We start from the raw sequence: 18,586 nt of genomic DNA, 5'->3' as shown, positions 1-18,586 counted from the left end.
TTTAATGGTTTTGTACACATAAAACACAAAGAAGAATAAATAATAGGAACAATAGTACAAGGGCACAGCTTATCTCTAAAGAAATTTCTTCCAGCAGGCCCGTTGTGGGAGAGTTAGAATAAAAAGAGATAGGTACAGATAGACAGTGTAAAAAGAAAGAAGATATAACCAATATATAATCACTAACATAAACTACTTAAATACATATATATAAATATACATACAATAAATACTATATGCAACTATGACAGAGAGGAAAGATAGTGTTCTTTCAACTTGCGTTTAAACGCAGCAACAGTCTGGCAGCTCCTCACCTCAGGCGGCAACTTATTCCACAGCCGTACAGCGTGCACGGTGAAAGAATAGGAGTAGAAGTCAGTGGAGTGGGAAGGGATTTTAAGAAGGGATTTGAGATGAGTCCTGCAGGACGCATCAGGTGAGCGGAGAAAGGAGAAACGTTCCCGCAGGTAGGTTGGAGATTTAGGATTAAAGAGGATATTAAAAAGAAGACATAAAATGCGAGTGTTCCTGCGAAGACGGATTGGGAGCCACTTGAGTTCCTTGCGAAAGTGTGAAACATGATCATACTTTTTAAGATTAAAAACAAAACGTATACAAAGATTTTGCAAGCGCTCAAGTTTATTTAAAAGCTCCTCTGTGGCATCCAGATAACAGGCATCAGCGTAATCTATGATGGGTTGGATGAGAGTCTGAGCAAGAGATATTTTGGTTTTCAATGGCAAAAAGTATTGGAGGCATTTCAGCGCATGGAAAGTGCAGTAAACTTTGCGACTAACTTCATTAACTTGAGCTGTCCACGATAAGTTCATATCAAATGTAATACCCAGGTTTTTTGCTGTATTAGCGTAGTCAATCTGAACCCCATTCAAACTTAGAGGTGGTAGCGACGCAACATCTAGCCTGCTACGCATGTATCTGCTGCCAATGATCATGGCCTGAGACTTCCTGGGATTAATTTGCAGCCCAAAGGACTGCGCCCAATCACCAATCGCATCCAGGTCACGATTCATGGCAGCAATGGCAGCTTCTGCATCAGTACAGGGAAAATGTCTGTAAAGCTGCAAGTCGTCTGCGTAGAGATGGAAGTGGGAAGAAATGACCTTTGTGACAGAGTCAATGAAAATAGAAAACAGGAGAGGAGAGAGAACGCCACCTTGAGGTACACCCGCAGTGAGATTGCACCAGCTAGAGGTCAAGTTATCGAGGCGAACACATTGTGAACGGCCTTTTAAATAAGAATCAAACCAACTTACGGTGGAAGGGGAAATATTTACAGATTTAAGAATACCAAGTAGGATATCAAAGTCAACAGAGTTAAAGGCACTGCTAAAATCAAGAAGGATGAGTAAGGTGAGAGATTTGTTCTCCATCGCGAGGCGAATGTCATCAGTGACCTTCAACAATGCCGTTGATGTACTGTGACCAGGCCGAAAGCCAGATTGAAACGGACTCAGCAGATCCATTCTGTCTATATACGCAGTCAGCTGACGGTGAACTAGATGCTCAAGAACTTTAGAAAGGAATGGGAGTATAGAGATGGGTCTAAAATCTGTCAAAGCTATAGGATTAGAAAGTTTGGGCAAAGGAATAACAATAGCTGCTTTCCACAGATCGGGAAAGGTGCCGGAGAACAAGGAAAAATTAAAAATGTGAGTCAAAACAGGAAGGACAGAGGAAAGAGTGAGGGAAATCATTCGTGAGCATATGTCGTCGTTGCCAACTGCATTAGACGAGATCGAAAGAATTGACTTTTTCACATCATCCAAAGTCACAGCACACCACTCGAAAGGAGGGCAATCAGGCAACGGCACACTAGCTAGCCTGCTCAGAGTATTGGCCCTGACGTGCGCACCCAAACGAACAGGAGGAGAGGAGAAGTGATTGTTAAGAGCACACACGTCAGTGTCACCACTAGGAGCAGCCGCAGTTTTACCGATACCGATAGATTTTAAAAATTTCCAAACCTCAGAGGAATTACGGTTATCAAGAGAATTGTGGAAGTAGCGTCTCTTAGCATCTCTGCACATTCGACTGCAGCGGTTACGTAAAGTTTTGTACGCTATGAGATTACGCTCAGACGGACTACGCTTCAGCCTCCTCTTCGCCCTATCACGACTGGCCATCAATTCCTTGATAGCAGGCGTGAGCCAAGGAGCCGGAATATTCCTTACTTTAATTCGACGAATAGGAGCGTGGCTGTCGAACAAATTTAACAATTTAGCATTGAAGCAATTAACCTTTTCGTTGATGCAGTCGTACTCAAAAATACAGGACCAGTCAATGAGATCTGCATCACGCTTTAACGCCTCCAAGTCAATGCCCTTGTAATTCCGAAGGAAAAGGTACTGTGGCTTTCGCTTAGGAGGACGAATCCTGTAAGACAGAAAGATGAAATCATGGTAGGAAAAACAAGCAGTAAGCTGTCCGTGAAAAGAAACATTGCTGATCTTAGATACAATCATGAGATCTAACAGGGAAGGAGTACAATTGGGAAAATGGTGAGTAGCAGAAAGAGGTAAAATACTAAGATTGAAAGAAGAAAGGAGAGATTTAAGTTTATACGCTCGACTGTCATCCTTAAGCAAACAAGTGTTAAAGTCACCCATGATAACTACATGCTCGTACAAGGGACAATAATCATATAACAGAGAGTCTAACATGTCAAAGTAATTTACATTAAGATTAGGACTATATAATACTCCAAGAAGTAACTTGGTGCGATTAAGGAGAATTTCAAGAAATAGATACTCTGCTGATTCCGAGTACAATGAAGGCGAAGCACTGACGATCTTAAACGGGACATCGGCCCGCAAGTACATGGCGACGCCCCCACCACCCTTTCCAGTTTTAGTCAATTATAAGTACTTCCAATGACAAATATTATTAACATCAGGTTTTATACCGGCGGTTAATTGTGGAGTTCGAGCGTATCAGTTTTCGATAGATGACAGGATGATAACATGTTTCATACAGATAATATTGTGGCTCTAGGACTAGGATAAGGTTTGCTTCTGATTGAACTACATAATTTATAACTGTGTTAAGAGAGCCCCATGAGTCCTGCAAGATGATTATAATAAAAGTTATTAAAGGCCTAGATCCTACAAGATGACGATAATGATAGTTATTAACAGTAGTAGCAAACAGTTTCTTAAAAGTTGATAGTTCCTAAGTCTATGACAGCAGTTAAACCATTTAAACCATTTATTTAGCCACACATACAGTCATTGAAAAATAACAAAAAGTATACAAGAAAAAAAAAAGAACCAGTGTGGCAAGGGGTATATCTCAGTATAAGCTGTGCTGCGCACAGCCCTGATTTTCAGATATCCCCTGACCATCATTGAAATTAAAACGGTACAATTTACACGCACACGAAATTTTAAAACAATTAAAAAAAAAATTAACTTAAAAAAACAGTTTGTAAGAGAGCTTAGGTAGGTAGAAAAAAGTTAACATATCCAAACCAAGTTACACTACACAAATAACACTACACACACATCAAGAACAATGAACAATGAACGCTGTTAGAGGTAGGTAGTGTGACTGACACTATATTAGGTGGTTGCTACTCTAACTTTTGTTTATTAAGAAATAATATTGTCAGATATTTTTTTAATGTTACCTGGGACATGCTACTACGTAAAGGAGGGGGTAGGTCGTTCCATATTTTCGTAGCAGAGTATTTAAACCCCCCCTTATACTGAGCCGTTCTGTGAACAGGTATCACTAGCTTATTTGCCTCTCTCCTACGTGTATATCTCTGCTGCACGTCTCTAACCCAGTCCAGCTTGTCGTACAAGTATGTTGGCTTCTTTTTAAAGATTACTTTGTGTACCAGACACGCGAGATGTATTTTTCGACGAGCTTCCATTTTTAAGGTGTCTGAACTGTTAAGAAATGGCGTAACGTGACCGCGCTTGTTACACAAAACAAACGCAGTTACACAAAGAGAAACTGTTACCTAATAACAATATCAGCAAACAAAAATATAACTAAGTAAATCCCGGTTCACTCCGCAACTATATATCATGAGCTGAAACTAGTTTGGGAATTAAGCTACAATTAAATGGTCGTAAATTCCAAGTTTGGGCCCGGGTCACTCCGGGGAGTGCGATGGCAATTTATCAATTATTTACGCCACTTGGGCCCCGCGCACCGTCTGCTGACACCTACCCGGGCTACCGATCTGTTGATTGACACTGCTGATATTGAAAATAAACATACTACAACAGTAGCTAGAGGGTTAGATTTGCCAATTTGCAAAGAATGTTAGACGCACAGTCATTTTAGGACGCTTTACGACGCTACTTCTCCTTTGCGACCTCCATTCCTGTCATGACAAGCAGATCAATCATACTGCATTATGGTGACTCGAATGTACCAGACAAGATACCTTTACTTTTAGGAAGATTTTTAATATTTCAAAGATAGATGAATTTGTATCAAAAGTCAACTTTGATCTGGCTAGACAAGTTTCAAATATATAAGCAAATAAACAAATTGTAACTCTGAGAACACATGAGGTGGGTCGTGCAATCAGTCACTTAGCGTAGTCCCGGTCCCGGAGACGGTGGTCCGCGGTCGCACATCGATCTATGTCAACCACAGTTTCCGAGTCCCGGACTTGAGTCAAGAGTCCTAAGACGGAGCACAGATGTTCCCGGGAGTATGGGATATTATTTTGTTTGTTACATACTTACTCTATGTACAAAGTTTTGGGACTTACTGTCATGTTTTCTTCTCTATAGAAATTGTAAAGTAATTTTTACACAAGAATTACCCCAATCTATCTCGAGTGAACCTATATTTTTTGATCAATAAAATAAAAATCGGAATGGCTTTTATACACAATTTTAAGTGATTAAAAATATTTTATGTAAGTAATACACATTTCTTTAAATATTCGTGAATGAATTCGTACTCACCTTAATAATTACCTTCTTACTGCTTTTCACGTTCACATTTTTACGAACGAATCATTTATCATTTCAACTGTATGCAGCTTTATTTGCACCGCATTTTAATATAAATACGCCAGTTAATTAAATTCAGAATATTTGTATAACTACATGCAAGCAAACAAATATGAAAATAAATGAACACAATTATTTATCTGGGGTCCCCTTCCGATTTAATAAAGTTGCGCTATCGAATACCGGTAAATGTTTGCACTGACTTTTATAACTGGCCATATTGCTTATTATGTTGCCAATAAACGGTGTAATGATTTAGATTATTTATTTAACACCAACTGTGTATTTTTCATATACTGTCAAACATTTTTTTATTAATAACTGACGAAAACTTTTAAGCAGCAAGAGAAGAAAATTCTGAAACCAAATCCAGCCATATGGGCTATTTAGTCGTATGGTTTATTTTTTTCTCAACTCTGGAACCAGACCTTTACAACTAAATATTTAGGTGTCTAAAAAGTTAATATACATAGATCATACATACGTATACTTCATAGTATGCCTGTAGTTGTATAATATTTACGACATAGGTTAATTAAGACGCAGAGAGCTGAATGGGCTATATCTCCTTAACTGCAAGTGTTACCGTGATTTACAACTACCATTTGTAATCTGTTTTGTTGCACCCATTGTACTACTGTGCACTTTGGTAATTAAGGGACGCTTGGACCTGCTTATTAATAAACTTGGAGTAAACTTCGCTTGTAGTTTATCTCTAGGAACCATATAAATGGTGATGGAAAAATATAACAACCATAATTATGAGCAAGTAAGAAAATAATGCATCGTGGAAAATTATTATAACCTTATATTTAGTTAGCTATCGTTATTAGTTATGTAGCTTACTTAATTGTAAATTTTTTCAATAAGCCAATTTTCAAATAGAAGTAGTGAATATGTATGTACTTATGATAATTTTGTTTTCATTTTAATGCTTAAGATTCGTGAAGATCATTAACTGCGTTACAGAATTATACAGCTAAGTGCTTTTAAATTCCATACAGAGGCTCAATAATTTCACAAGCCTTTAAGAGTGGATTGAATCTGTAAACGACGGCCCGTCAGCTGTTGAGCCGAGATCTTTTAAACGAATCGTTCAAACAAAGGAGAGGCGTTGGAGCTAACTTAAGCCTTTTGTTCGTTAATTCCTTAGATGAACTGCGCTTTCTTGAGACGCGTACACTGCTGTTGGCTGTGAACATTCTTGATAAAGTTACTCGTAGGTACCACCGAAGGTAGGTTGGAACTAAAATAAACAATTATGGGTCAGTATTTTTAAGGCAAATTATAATGAACATATTAAAACTAATTCATATGATGTTGTTATCATGTGTAGGCCGTGTGTGGAAAAAAAACACATTTCATGTAAAATTCAGTCTCCGATTCACATATTATTTATATAATTCTTAATTATTTTTTTTATGAAAAATATTCGAAAAGTATCAAAATTATTTCTTCCAACACAAACCCTTCTATTGAAATCGTAAGCGGCGTACAATCACCATAAGAGCCCCGTATTGTCTTGGCGTCATCAGTCAGGAGGAGAGAAAACGTTACAATACAGGATTAACAGTTGACGCCTTTATAAATATTCATTTTCACAGTATTAAATTCGAGAGCCGTTTGGAGTTACGTTTTGTTTGTGCGACAGATGTGTTCTCGAAACTTCGGCATGATAATGCGAGCAGAAATATTCGTAGACTGTGAAGTAAAAATTGTTAGAACTGTGGAACGATTAAATTCTGTATAAAGTAGGAAGAAATTTTGTAATATCCTTGACATAATCGTAGGTAAAAAACAAAAGACGATCGTACTTCGTTCTACCTCTTGCATTTAAGTGACTCTGCAATAGCTATGAGATGCTTGAGCATCAATTTGCGTGTGATTGTAAAAAACTGCATATTATGTGATAAATTTCTCAGTACTAGGGAATTTTTATACTGACTTCTTCAAAATTTCGAAAAATACCCAAAACCATTTTTATTTATGCCAATTTACACAGAGCAGATATCTTACCAGGAAAAAAGGTATCACTTTCAATAAACCCATATGCACCTATCTATTTTCCGTAATTCAGCTTCTTTATTTTATTTTTTTAATACTCTTACTTATTTGCTTGTAATGTAGGATATATTACAAAAAAGTCAAAAAAGGGTTTGCTAGTATATTGAAGTGCGTAAAGCGATCGACGCGTGTGATGGAGCAGAAGGCTTCCAGTCGGCCGAGCGTGAAGATACCGCGATAGTTCGCTCCACTACCTCACTATGCACACCTCAGGCTAATGTGCTTATATCTAGCTGGGTTTAACAATCACAGTATAGTTTAATCGTAACTGTTTGTTATTAAAAATGAGTGCCTCATTCAAAGATCTTAAAAAATACTTCGTGGAATTAAATATAAAAAAACCTATTTCAATACCATCAATACTTAATAATCGTACTTGCTTAAAATACTTAATTAATATTACAATTAAACGTAATCATGTAATTAGAAATGTACCTAATCAAACGATATACATTGTTCCACAACACGCCTGCACATTGACCCAAAGTGGTGGTAATATATTAATTGCCTTAATTAGCCAATTAATATATTACCAGTATACGTCATCAATGCGATTATGTGCCTCAGTAATACACTATCATTGACTAATATCAATATTGAATCAAGCATCTACATCAAAAGCAAGCCATTTATGAGCGAACACGACCTCCGATATTGTTTACAAATAATTAATTGTCGAATGCAACTGTGGCTGTTGATATTGGCGTAATAAATGCTGTGCCATATTCTATCCGCATTAATAAATACATTTCGTGCGACAAAAATCCCACTAACCATACTCTAATGCCCTCAAAATAAAGATCTGTTTTCCCGAATATTGCACGCGTACAATAGTGTAAAACGTTTTCGAACAGTTTCGAACGGCCGTATGTGCGGAATTTAAAAAGGAATTAATTTTATTCATTGGGAAATAGAGAATATATTGGCTTGGATTAGTCAAACGATCTTGTGTGTTGCATCGCGCGTAACTGGAATTTAGGACCGTTTAATTTTGTGCTTTATGATGTTGGTGTTAAGGTTCGAATTGTTTTGGGGAGAAATGTGGATACGTGTATTATAAGTGCGTGTGTTAAAGGGGTGATACAGGGTGGTGGGCTCGGTGCAACGCGTGCCCGTGAATAATGCCTCGCTAACTGGCGATTAATGTCCAGCATCGGGCGATCGACCGTTTTTACCGACCTTACATTCGATTAAACGTATCATTTACGGCACTGACGGACGTAACATAAATAATTTTATCGTCTGTTACACCTCGTGCTTCCAAAAACGGTACTGCATTGGAATTACTACATATTTTAAATGTACAAATTTTAATGATCGAAATCACTTATTTTCAGTACATAAAGCAACACTCTTCTAAGTCATATTTTACCGAATTAAAAAAAACTCGGTTACTTCTAAGAAATTTTGTATTCAATATAACGATAGTTCAAGTCAAGTTCTTAGAATATTAAAGAGAAATAGTTTAAGTTACATTTCAATGATTAACTTAACAAAGCTAATGCATTTCAATGCAGCTAAACATTAAGCATGAATTAAGTGCCTTATCTAGTTAGAACTGGATATTGGCTTAGGATTAAAGTAGATGCCAAACTGTAAATCAATGAAGCCTGTCTAGTCAGGTTAATCAAATGTAGCCGCTGGAGCTTAGGAATATGCAGAGGTACTGTCGGGAGCAAAAGCTTACGGATCAAGTGTCCAAAATTAAAACATGTATACATAACCCTTTTTAACTAAGTTTTATTTCACTTTATTTAAAAGTATTTGTTGAAAAATAATAGATAAGGGGTATCATATTGGAAAATATCATGCAAAATTATAGCAAACCTACATACCATAACCAAAGAAAATGCCAATCAAAAAATATAATACTTACTCTTTTTTAATTTCTGCTTAAGAAAATCCTACAACGTTCCCTAATATATTTTTTTACAAACATTGAATAACAGCAATGCGAATAAGAAATCATGAGTATCAGTCTACCTTTTTTATTTTCGCTTCTTATGTTTATCAATAGGTACCTATTTGTCTAAAACATTGTTGTGCGTGCCCGTCCAATCTCATGTGCGCACATTCCTAGCATAACTGCGTGCTACATGGCAGCTCATTGGAACAGGCTTAATACGCCAATCCACCACTGCGGCTTACGTTAATAAAGTATAATGGACGCGGATTGCCCTAAAGCCTTCATTATGATAAGGGTAACGTTAATGTATTGCTTTAAATTCAATAGTTGACAAATTAAAGAAGTTTTTTCCTAAACACAATTCATTTCATATAAATTATTTAAATATCAAAAGAAAAAAAAAACAAAGTCTTCCTTCATCATCGAAGAATCGAAGGAGGAGAACAAAACAAAGCCAATGAAATATTTGCCATAAAGCATTTTCCCCTTATTGATGGCAGGTACGTTTAAAAACACGGTTTTTTATCATGTAGACACAATAGCCCCATAAAGAGACATCCCGTTGACAGTGAAAAATGACACTCATCATTTCAACACCATTTTTATGAGCACAATTTCTTTCGCATAAAAATAAAAATCGGTGCGTCTTTATAAAAATATCTCTTCAATTGTCATTCATGGCAGCGTTGAGCGTATTTGTCACCCGCCATGTCGGTTGCCGGTCGCGTTCCAAATATAAAAATGCAATTTTAAACAAAAATCCAGCCGCGGGTTTCGAACCCTCACAATAAAAAATAAATGCGTGCAAACGTAGAAACATGTGCCAAACTTCATACTGCCAGATATTTTTCAAGTTTTGTCATGAAACAGCCTAGAAATTGCGTGTGTACCTACCTATTTGCTGGTCTTGAAGAGCTACCAATTTTATGTACCTTAGGTTTCCAACTGGTTTTTAGAATCATGTCGTATATTTTGAGATTTTGTACTTATAACTTTTTTAATTGAGTCCCCTTGTCGATTAATTTTGCTGGAGATATATAACAGCGGCAAAGTAAAGGGTACTAGGTAATTCATATATATTTTTGGAATCTTGTTTTTAAATTCCAATAAATTTATCATAAACACATTTGACATGAAGCAAGGGGAAGTGGGTGCCCATTCAACCCCAACAAAAAAACTTAATCTGTATTTTACTATTGTGTTATATTGTACAGAGCGTTGCTATACCTCAACGTAAAGTCGGATATAAAGACCTGTCATAATAAAGTAAACTTTACGATGTCATTCAAAAGACACCGATATCAAATACAAATACAATCACCAATAAATTTGATTCGCGATACAAAATCAAAGAAACGTTGTCTCGGGAGGGTTCGGTACATGAATTTGGTATTCACTGCGTCGTCAAGAAGACATCAGGAGGCAGAGTAGCAAAATATTATAATAGCATAATGGTGTCAGGTGGTGCTGTTCTTTAGGGATACGCTTACACAAACACGGGAGCATTTAGGGAAATGCTGGAGCTCGATATCGATAGTATTTTAAAGTGGTTTGAATTATAAAAAGGTTTACGTTAAATAACTCTTTTTGTATTAAAAAAAAATATATATTTTTTGTGAAAGAAGAAATAGACATTGATATCAAAAAATTATAATAATTAATGATATAGGCAATAGACAAGAAATAGTTTTAAAAAGACATGTCATAAAACCATGCAGTTTATTTACATATGTATGTACGTTAGTAAATCAAGTACGTGTAACAGTGCAGAAATATCGATACATTTAGGTAACAACCCTTATTCAAAAAGCGTTGCAGCTCGTGGCGACGCTACGTCGTCGTCGGAGCATCGCGCACTAAGCGTGGTTTAGGCTCGTGATATGAAAGCGAAGTGACGTCACTATAGTTCGGCCATTCAGAGAATGCGTTCCTGACACGTCGCGATTGAACTGACGACGTAACTTTGCAATGGCGTTGCAGTTACGATAAAAATATTTTTGCTGGTTGTTTACCGTTTTAACAATTGAGGAGCATTAAAACAACATTATTATATCAATAATCAATGAATGTTATAATTTTGTGCCAAACTGAGTGTCAAATAACTTGGTAAACAATATTTTTCTAAATCTATACTGCGCTATTACAAGGTTATGTCAGCGGTTTATATTTTGTAGTGCTGTGCTAAAAATAACAGGCAAGTATCGTAATCTGTTCTTATACAGTTATAATATAAAATAATACGTTTTGATTTTCTTTTTAAGAATTGGAAAATAATGGACTATAAGACTTAATTATAACGTTTATGAAATATAAAAATAAAACTATGACCAAACCGCATTTTTATACTTAGATTAAAAATGGTAACCCCAAATGGCGTTATGGGCCGCCATTTTGTGACGCTAAAACAGTCGTCCGTTGTCGTTTCGTGCGCATAGACCACGTTTTTCAAGTGTTTTCGATCTGTTTTTATTTGATTACCCGGCTTTTGTTAGACCGAGATATCAGGATTGATTCTGTTATTGATAATAATATAATTATACATGTAGGCGAAGATGATGATGAAGACACCACCTCCTCAAGCAAATCGGAGTCTGATTAATATTCTGTTCGCACATTCAATTCAATGTACTTGTAACAAAGAATAAATAAAACAATTTTATTATATGAATATTACCTTTTTTTGGTTTCCACTTAAATAACTAAAATATAAAACAAATGATTCCGCCAATTTAAAACGAAAATAATCTTAAAATAATGCGGCGGTTCATTTTGAAGGAACGGTAACGAACTCAGTGTTATGTTGTGCCCATCACTAGTCGTGACTAACTGATAGGTGTCAGGAACGCATTCTCTGAACGGCCGAAGTATAGCTCTTCAGCCAACATCCATGTTGAACTTGAACGATCGCGTCGAGTTTTATTGCTCGTCGGATTGTCGTGTGCTTAGTTTTATTGCACTCCCGGTGTTTAGATACCGCCTCTGCGGCGAGAATGCCAAACAGCTCGGAATATTCATGTACCCAAAATCAACGCAGCCAACCCTCAAACAAACGGCTTTTTATTACTGTTTGCGAACTATCAACATTTGAGCGCACTATCTGCGTAATATATTCAAACCTTTTTATATGTAAACAATGTTATACGAATTAATTTAAACTCAGTGAAAACCCCAACTGTTATGTTTACTCGGATAATGGTGATTAGGTAAAACGCACGAAAACGGCAATTAAGAATGAAAAATGATCATTACGGTCGTTTATAATTAAAATGCGCCCACATATTCATATACGTACTTGTCTGTTCCGACTTTGATTAATATTGAACTTGACAGGTTGGAAGCTTTTAAGGTGTAACGAAATGATCATCCATTTATTAATGCTGCTTTGTTATTTTTAGAACAATTCCAAATGAAATTAGGGAGTTTGCGTCAATATTTTTAGTTTATCCAAAATTGTCTCAGCATTACTGTTCACTTACAATATACATAGCAACATATATATATACTGGCCTCTAAAATTGATTTAAAAGACTTCATTTTTTAATTAAACTTCGAGTAACTGAGCTAGTGTTTCAGTGCGATAAAAATACTGCTAAACAATAAACACACTAGATTAACCCATCGCAATGGATATGGATAATCCATTTCAGTCAAGTTTAAATCGTGGCAAACGAAAATGTCAACTTGTAATCTATGTAATTAAGTGAATGTCAGGGCGGGTTTATAGTAGGGGCGCAACGCTTCGAAATAAGTTTAAGGAAAATCTTTTGTTCTTTTGCTTCGCGAGGTTTAAAAAAGGGAAATAAATGGTCAGTCTAATATGTGTCGGGCATTACATTACAATATGGTCCGTACTGAATCAAGGCGAAGAGAATATACTAACAATAATAACTGCAATAGCACAAGAACCCAAACAATTATTTATCTAGTTTACATCTTCAAAAATTAAATAGCTTCAAAAAAATCTCTTAGAATACTCATTAAATGTATCAAAAATAAAACTCCCTAAAAATATTCTTATAAATATATGATATCGACAACCCTAGTTTCCCAGCACGACAAGCCGAACGTCTAGTCGCCGCGCCGCCTCGCGCCTCCATGAAACACGATTATGATCCTACAATACAAGTGTGCGTCATAATACTCGACATTTTAACAACAAAATAACATTATTTTCCAAAACACCCATGTCAATGTTAATATGGATTACAAGAGCCAGCTTGATGTTTTAATAAATACACGTGTTTGTTTTATAATCACAAAAATGTAGCTGATGGCAATTAGTTTTTCATATTGCGGCAACTCATATTATGGAGTTGTACCAGGACTGCATGTTAACGCTATTAATTGGCTTTTTATTAAAATTTGTGATAATAATGAATAAATGTTGGTTTTGGAATTATCCTTCTACGTGTCTACGACGTAACAAGACCGTAGCAGTTCAATGTCTGAAACAAGAACACAACATTTGTTTTAAAAAATAGTTTGTCTTTTTAGTTCTTTATTGAATTGCATTATGTACAATTGTAAAGAAACGAATGTTTATTTATTACGCTGATCAAATACAATGACATCCTAGAACTACATTTATCAGATAAATTTTTATCCGTGTTCCCAAAAAGGAGGCGGTTCTGAATTGGGATGTTTGTATTTTTTGTATCCTGTTTAGTGGTAAAAAAACATTGAATACAAAACTGCAAAAGAGAAACTACAACAAAATTACTGCCGCAGTCACTAGTTGGTAATAATTCACCCCACAAAATGTATGAACAATCACCATATTTAAAGACATGCGACGCGTCGACTCAGGAGATTCGCGAAAGTTCGCGAGTTAATTTCTTGCTAAATGAGTTATTCGTACCCGGCGAGGTGGCGCCCTCTATTGACGGAGCTAACTCGCTAAATAGTTTCGTTCCCGCTGCTATTATTGTTGGGAAACTGTCGCATAAGTTGCATGTTGAGTATGTCTGCTGACACAATAGTTTCCTGGTTGGCTAAATTGTCCCTCGAGTGAAATCTTGGCAGCTTTGTTGATGTGTTTTGGTTTACCTTACTATCTGCAAATACATATAATGATAATATAATTCTGAGCAAAAATTATAACAACCAATGTCACATTGTATTGTCATAGAATTTTGGGAACAAAGAAACTTAATTATGAATAGAAACATTTTACAATTTCAATATGAACACTTATGTCAACATAAATCTTTAAAACAATAGACAGTTATTAACGTGTCAAACGTACCATTCAGAAATCAACAGAAAAAAAAACTTATTCAATTTAACTTATGTGGAGTTTCTCGCTGAAGACCCAAAACGACTTATTGCTTGTAAATAAGGTCTCCTTCTAAAAAATTTAGAACATTAAATAAAAAATCATCAGTACGGTCCATTCTGAAAATCCTGTCACGGTGCAATTGTAGCTGCATCATACTAATTTGCCTAGAATACTCCATTACTTACCACCCGCCTACATACAGAGCCCTAACACACCATAATCAGTACCTACCGTCTACGCATTCATTAGAACTTAGCTAATGATATCCAATCCTCATGGTACCACGGTTGTAAAGCGGCTTTACCCAACGTTAGGATCCTCAACGTTCCTAACACCAGAATACTCAATTAATATGCTAATAATATGGAGGATTTGACAAGGGAACGGTGCAAGCTGCAGTAAAACCGAACCCGTGTTGAAATAGCACCGTCTTATCTGTGAACTTCGGGATTGTTATAACTGCACCACTGTATGTTTTAATCCGGAATTCGTGGTAATTTTGCATTTGGAAACTGTTGAAATCATTTTCAAGGATTTTGAGGGAATGTTGAATCAAACTAAATACGATACAGCATTTGAAACATTTATCTGTGAAGAAGGTTACAGTAGATATTTTTTTACTAAAAAAGTAATAAGTAGATTCAATTCTATACAAAATACTACCTGTGACTTTATAAAACAAAAGTCCTATTGTATGTTTACCACGTGGTATTTTCTTCTGATTACGAACTGGAATGCGCTACCAACTACCCATACACCAACGCATACATAAGGTAAATAAACACAACTGGTCAAGGTTACAACGTGCGTTTGCACACTTTCGTCGCATACGCACCGAAGTGGAGCACCTTTCACCTCCTGCTATTGCTTAACATTCTACGATGTAATCTCATATTCTGCGCTTGCTATCAAGCCTTCGATAGCTCAGTTGGTAGAGCGGTGGACTGTAGATGTGACAAAATTGATATCCATAGGTCGCTGGTTCAAATCCGGCTCGAAGGATTTTTTTTATATTTTATTACCCTCGTAATAATGTTCATTGAAATAGTTTTATTTATGAATCATATCAAGCCTTCGATAGCTCAGTTGGTAGAGCGGTGGACTGTAGATATGTTAGAATTGATATCCATAGGTCGCTGGTTCAAATCCGGCTCGAAGGAATATTTTTACATTTAGCACCCTTATTTTTTATCACACAATTGAAATGGTTATTATGCCTAAGTAACAATGAGCCTTCGATAGCTCAGTCTGTAGAGCGGTGGACTGTAGATGTTAAATGACTGTCATCCATAGGTCGCTGGTTCAAATCTGGCTCGAAGGAATCTTTTGCCATGAATAAGTTTATATAGCTTACTAAGTAACGACAAATATTTTATGTACCTTAATTACACCAATTTTTGTATTGATATAGGTAAATCTTTTCTAGGTAGAAAAAACTAAAGTCTATTTAAGAATCATGTGGCTAAAAAAGGTTGATGAAATAGATTTAACTATAATCCAATAACAAAGACTGATTTTGCCCTCGTCTTCGTCCACGTCCTAAAATTTTAACTGAAAAGAGTAAGTATACCCGAATAGAAATGAGCATATCTGCTGATCCAAAGTAATACATTCATTATTACTTTGGATAAATTTAAATTTGTGAAAGAAAATAAACAAAACTTCGAATTATTAAGTGTTGATCAATTATTATTTGTTAACTGCTATTTTATAACAATGTCAAAAGTTTAAAGACACATTTGTGTGCATACATGTATTCATAATGTGAATTAATTAATCATTCGAAACAGCTCCGTTATACTGCTTCAAAACAGATTGCTGCTACTCAGACTGCTCTCTGACCAGAGGCGGCGTTAGGCGTGGGCGGCGTGGGCCACCGCCTACGGCCTCGCGGTAAAAATTTTTAAAGTGAGAATAAAAAAAAATAAGATATAAATCAATTTTCTTTCTTTTAATTTCTGTTTAATTCCGCGTTAAATTTGAGAAATTTTCGAACAAACACTACTTTTATGTCCCAAAACTCAAAAATTTTCGCGCTCGCTTCGCTCGCGGTTACTTTGGACTTGAATTTTTTATCGCATACAGCTACTTTTAATGTCCCAATACTCACAAAAATTCGCGCTCCCTTCGCTCGCGGCTTCTTCACTACACAGTTGCCTTTTATCATATATGTTTAGGACTTTTAGTGATCCAAAACTCAAAAATTTACTTACTTCACTGTACAGTTGTTTTCATTGTCAGTGTCAACATTTTTTAGTCTACCCTAGAAAAAAGGTAGCGTCGTTTTTAAGTCCATTTATTAACAAGAAAGTAACTTATAGTTTCCATATGAACTTTCTTTAAGTCGGTACTACTTTAAGTCCCAAAATTTTAATACATAGGCGTCAACAAAGAGTTATAGGTACGTTTGGGATAGATTTTGAGTAATTTTTGTTTTGAGTTCTAAAATATTATAAAAAATTTCGTGCTCGCTTCGCTCGCGTAATCAGAAGCTATGTTTCCGTGTTTTTGCCATCACCAACCAGCAATAACTTATGTACGATTGGGCTACGTTTTACGTAATTTTTGCTTTGACTTGTTAACTATAAAAAAAAAATCGGTAACTGCATATTATATCTCTGTTTTTCCTATGAGTTTGAATTGCAATTGGAGGGCGCCGTAGAAATCTCGCCCAGGGCGCTGGTAGAGTTAAAACCGGCACTAAATAGAAACGTATAATAGTGTTATTCAGTACTAGCTTCTGCCAGCGACTTTAATCTAATTTGTATTTTTATGAATAAAAACTTGGCAGTGTTAATTGTTTTGTTTGTTTTTATTATTTTAAAGAATCTATCTTCAGGTCGCCATAGAACAGGGCCTCGCGAAATCTGTCTTGCCCACATCAAATTTAGGCCTTGCCCCGCCACTGTCTCTGACTCTGATTTACAATCTTTCCGCCTCTTCCTCTCTGCAACTCTGAATTCTCGAGTGTTGGACGACTAAGAATTCGAATTAATGCGTCCTTTTGTTATATAGCAATGCTTTTTTCGTTCGAATTACCAAGTGCAACAAAATGTATTGATTTAGTTCGAAATGTAAAGAGATTTTGTAGGGAACTCGTGATAACTTTGAATTAACGAGAGGTTCGAAATATCGCAGATTTGAATTAACAAGAGTCGACTGTATGTATCATTATTTCAAATTTCATCAAAATCGGGTTGGCCGTTTCTAGATTTAAGTTCCACATTTGCATCTATACCTACCTCTAACAAGGAAAGGTGACGACAGCATAAAAACAAATGGAGTGCCAAGGTTCAGCTGCTCCAAGCAAAATGTGGAGGCTAAAACTAGTATTTCAATATATAAGAGCACTCCATTTTCTAAGTAATCAATGTCTTAACTGTACAGAATTAGAGCTCCTTTCACCTCAACACATTGCATAATGTTTTAAATTGTACTTTGGTTTTTTAAAAGCATTATCAAGCCTTCGATAGCTCAGTTGGTAGAGCGGTGGACTGTAGATGTGTTAGAATTGATATCCATAGGTCGCTGGTTCAAATCCGGCTCGAAGGAATCTTTTTATATTGGCTACTCTGGTTCATAAAGGCTGAATCATAAACAAGCCTTTGATAAACAGCCAGTCGAGTGGAGGGCTGTAAACGAGAAGTGTAGAAATATTAATAAATTAGTATCAGTGCTATTTCTAATCTGGCTAGAAGTTTTTTTTTGTTTTAATAAATGAAATGAAATGAAATGAAATCGTTTATTTTGCAAGTTGGACATAAAATCACTTTTACACGTCATTTTTAAGAACGCTGAGGTCGGCATTTCCTAATGACTGATCCCTGAGAAGAAATGCCGAAACAAACTCAAGGGTCATAGTTTCTTTTAAAGTCCAAACATGTTTTAAATCAAATAATATTAGGTGTGAGTGTCACCATGTACGCGGTCTGGAATGGCCTTTTGAGGAAAGAGCCACATCAGGCTGGAGCTGACCAGTCCCAACAGACGGCACGCATGTATCAGTCGTCGTGTAGCTCAACCATATCTTAGGGAGCTCCGTTGAGCTCCCTAAGATATGGTTGGTCGTTACCTGTCACACGACGATACCAGATCTGCAGAACATTTGCGTAGGCCATTCAAAAATACTCAAACCCGCCAGACTGTATTTATGTTATAAGAATATATAATGTTGCTCGCATACACGATACTCACATTCACAATAATAATAAATAATAAAAAAAATACAATTATAATATATAAAAAATTTCAAAAAAAAATTTCATTATTAAAATGTTATCTGATGATAATAATATTTAAATGTCAAAAGAACAATACACAGGCATTTGAAAAGATATCACT

At 36.0% G+C, this 18,586-nt stretch overlaps 4 non-coding genes across 4 annotated transcripts; all 4 read left to right on the top strand.

Moving 5' to 3' along the window:
* Window positions 1–15,158: 15,158 nt before the first annotated feature.
* Trnay-gua lies at window positions 15,159–15,247 on the top strand. Its single transcript is given in 2 exon segments — window positions 15,159–15,195; window positions 15,212–15,247. It is a non-coding gene; the product is annotated as a tRNA-Tyr (tRNA).
* A 69-nt stretch (window positions 15,248–15,316) lies between these two features.
* On the top strand, window positions 15,317–15,405 carry Trnay-gua. The gene is given in 2 exon segments: window positions 15,317–15,353; window positions 15,370–15,405. It is a non-coding gene; the product is annotated as a tRNA-Tyr (tRNA).
* Window positions 15,406–15,477: 72 nt separating this feature from the next.
* Window positions 15,478–15,566, top strand: Trnay-gua. Its single transcript is given in 2 exon segments — window positions 15,478–15,514; window positions 15,531–15,566. It is a non-coding gene; the product is annotated as a tRNA-Tyr (tRNA).
* A 2,142-nt stretch (window positions 15,567–17,708) lies between these two features.
* On the top strand, window positions 17,709–17,797 carry Trnay-gua. Its single transcript is given in 2 exon segments — window positions 17,709–17,745; window positions 17,762–17,797. It is a non-coding gene; the product is annotated as a tRNA-Tyr (tRNA).
* Window positions 17,798–18,586: the final 789 nt, after the last annotated feature.

Source organism: Helicoverpa zea, chromosome 8, assembly GCF_022581195.2.
Source record: "Helicoverpa zea isolate HzStark_Cry1AcR chromosome 8, ilHelZeax1.1, whole genome shotgun sequence".
Taxonomy (NCBI): Eukaryota; Metazoa; Arthropoda; class Insecta; order Lepidoptera; family Noctuidae; genus Helicoverpa; species Helicoverpa zea.
This window is presented reverse-complemented; position numbering and strand designations above follow the sequence as displayed.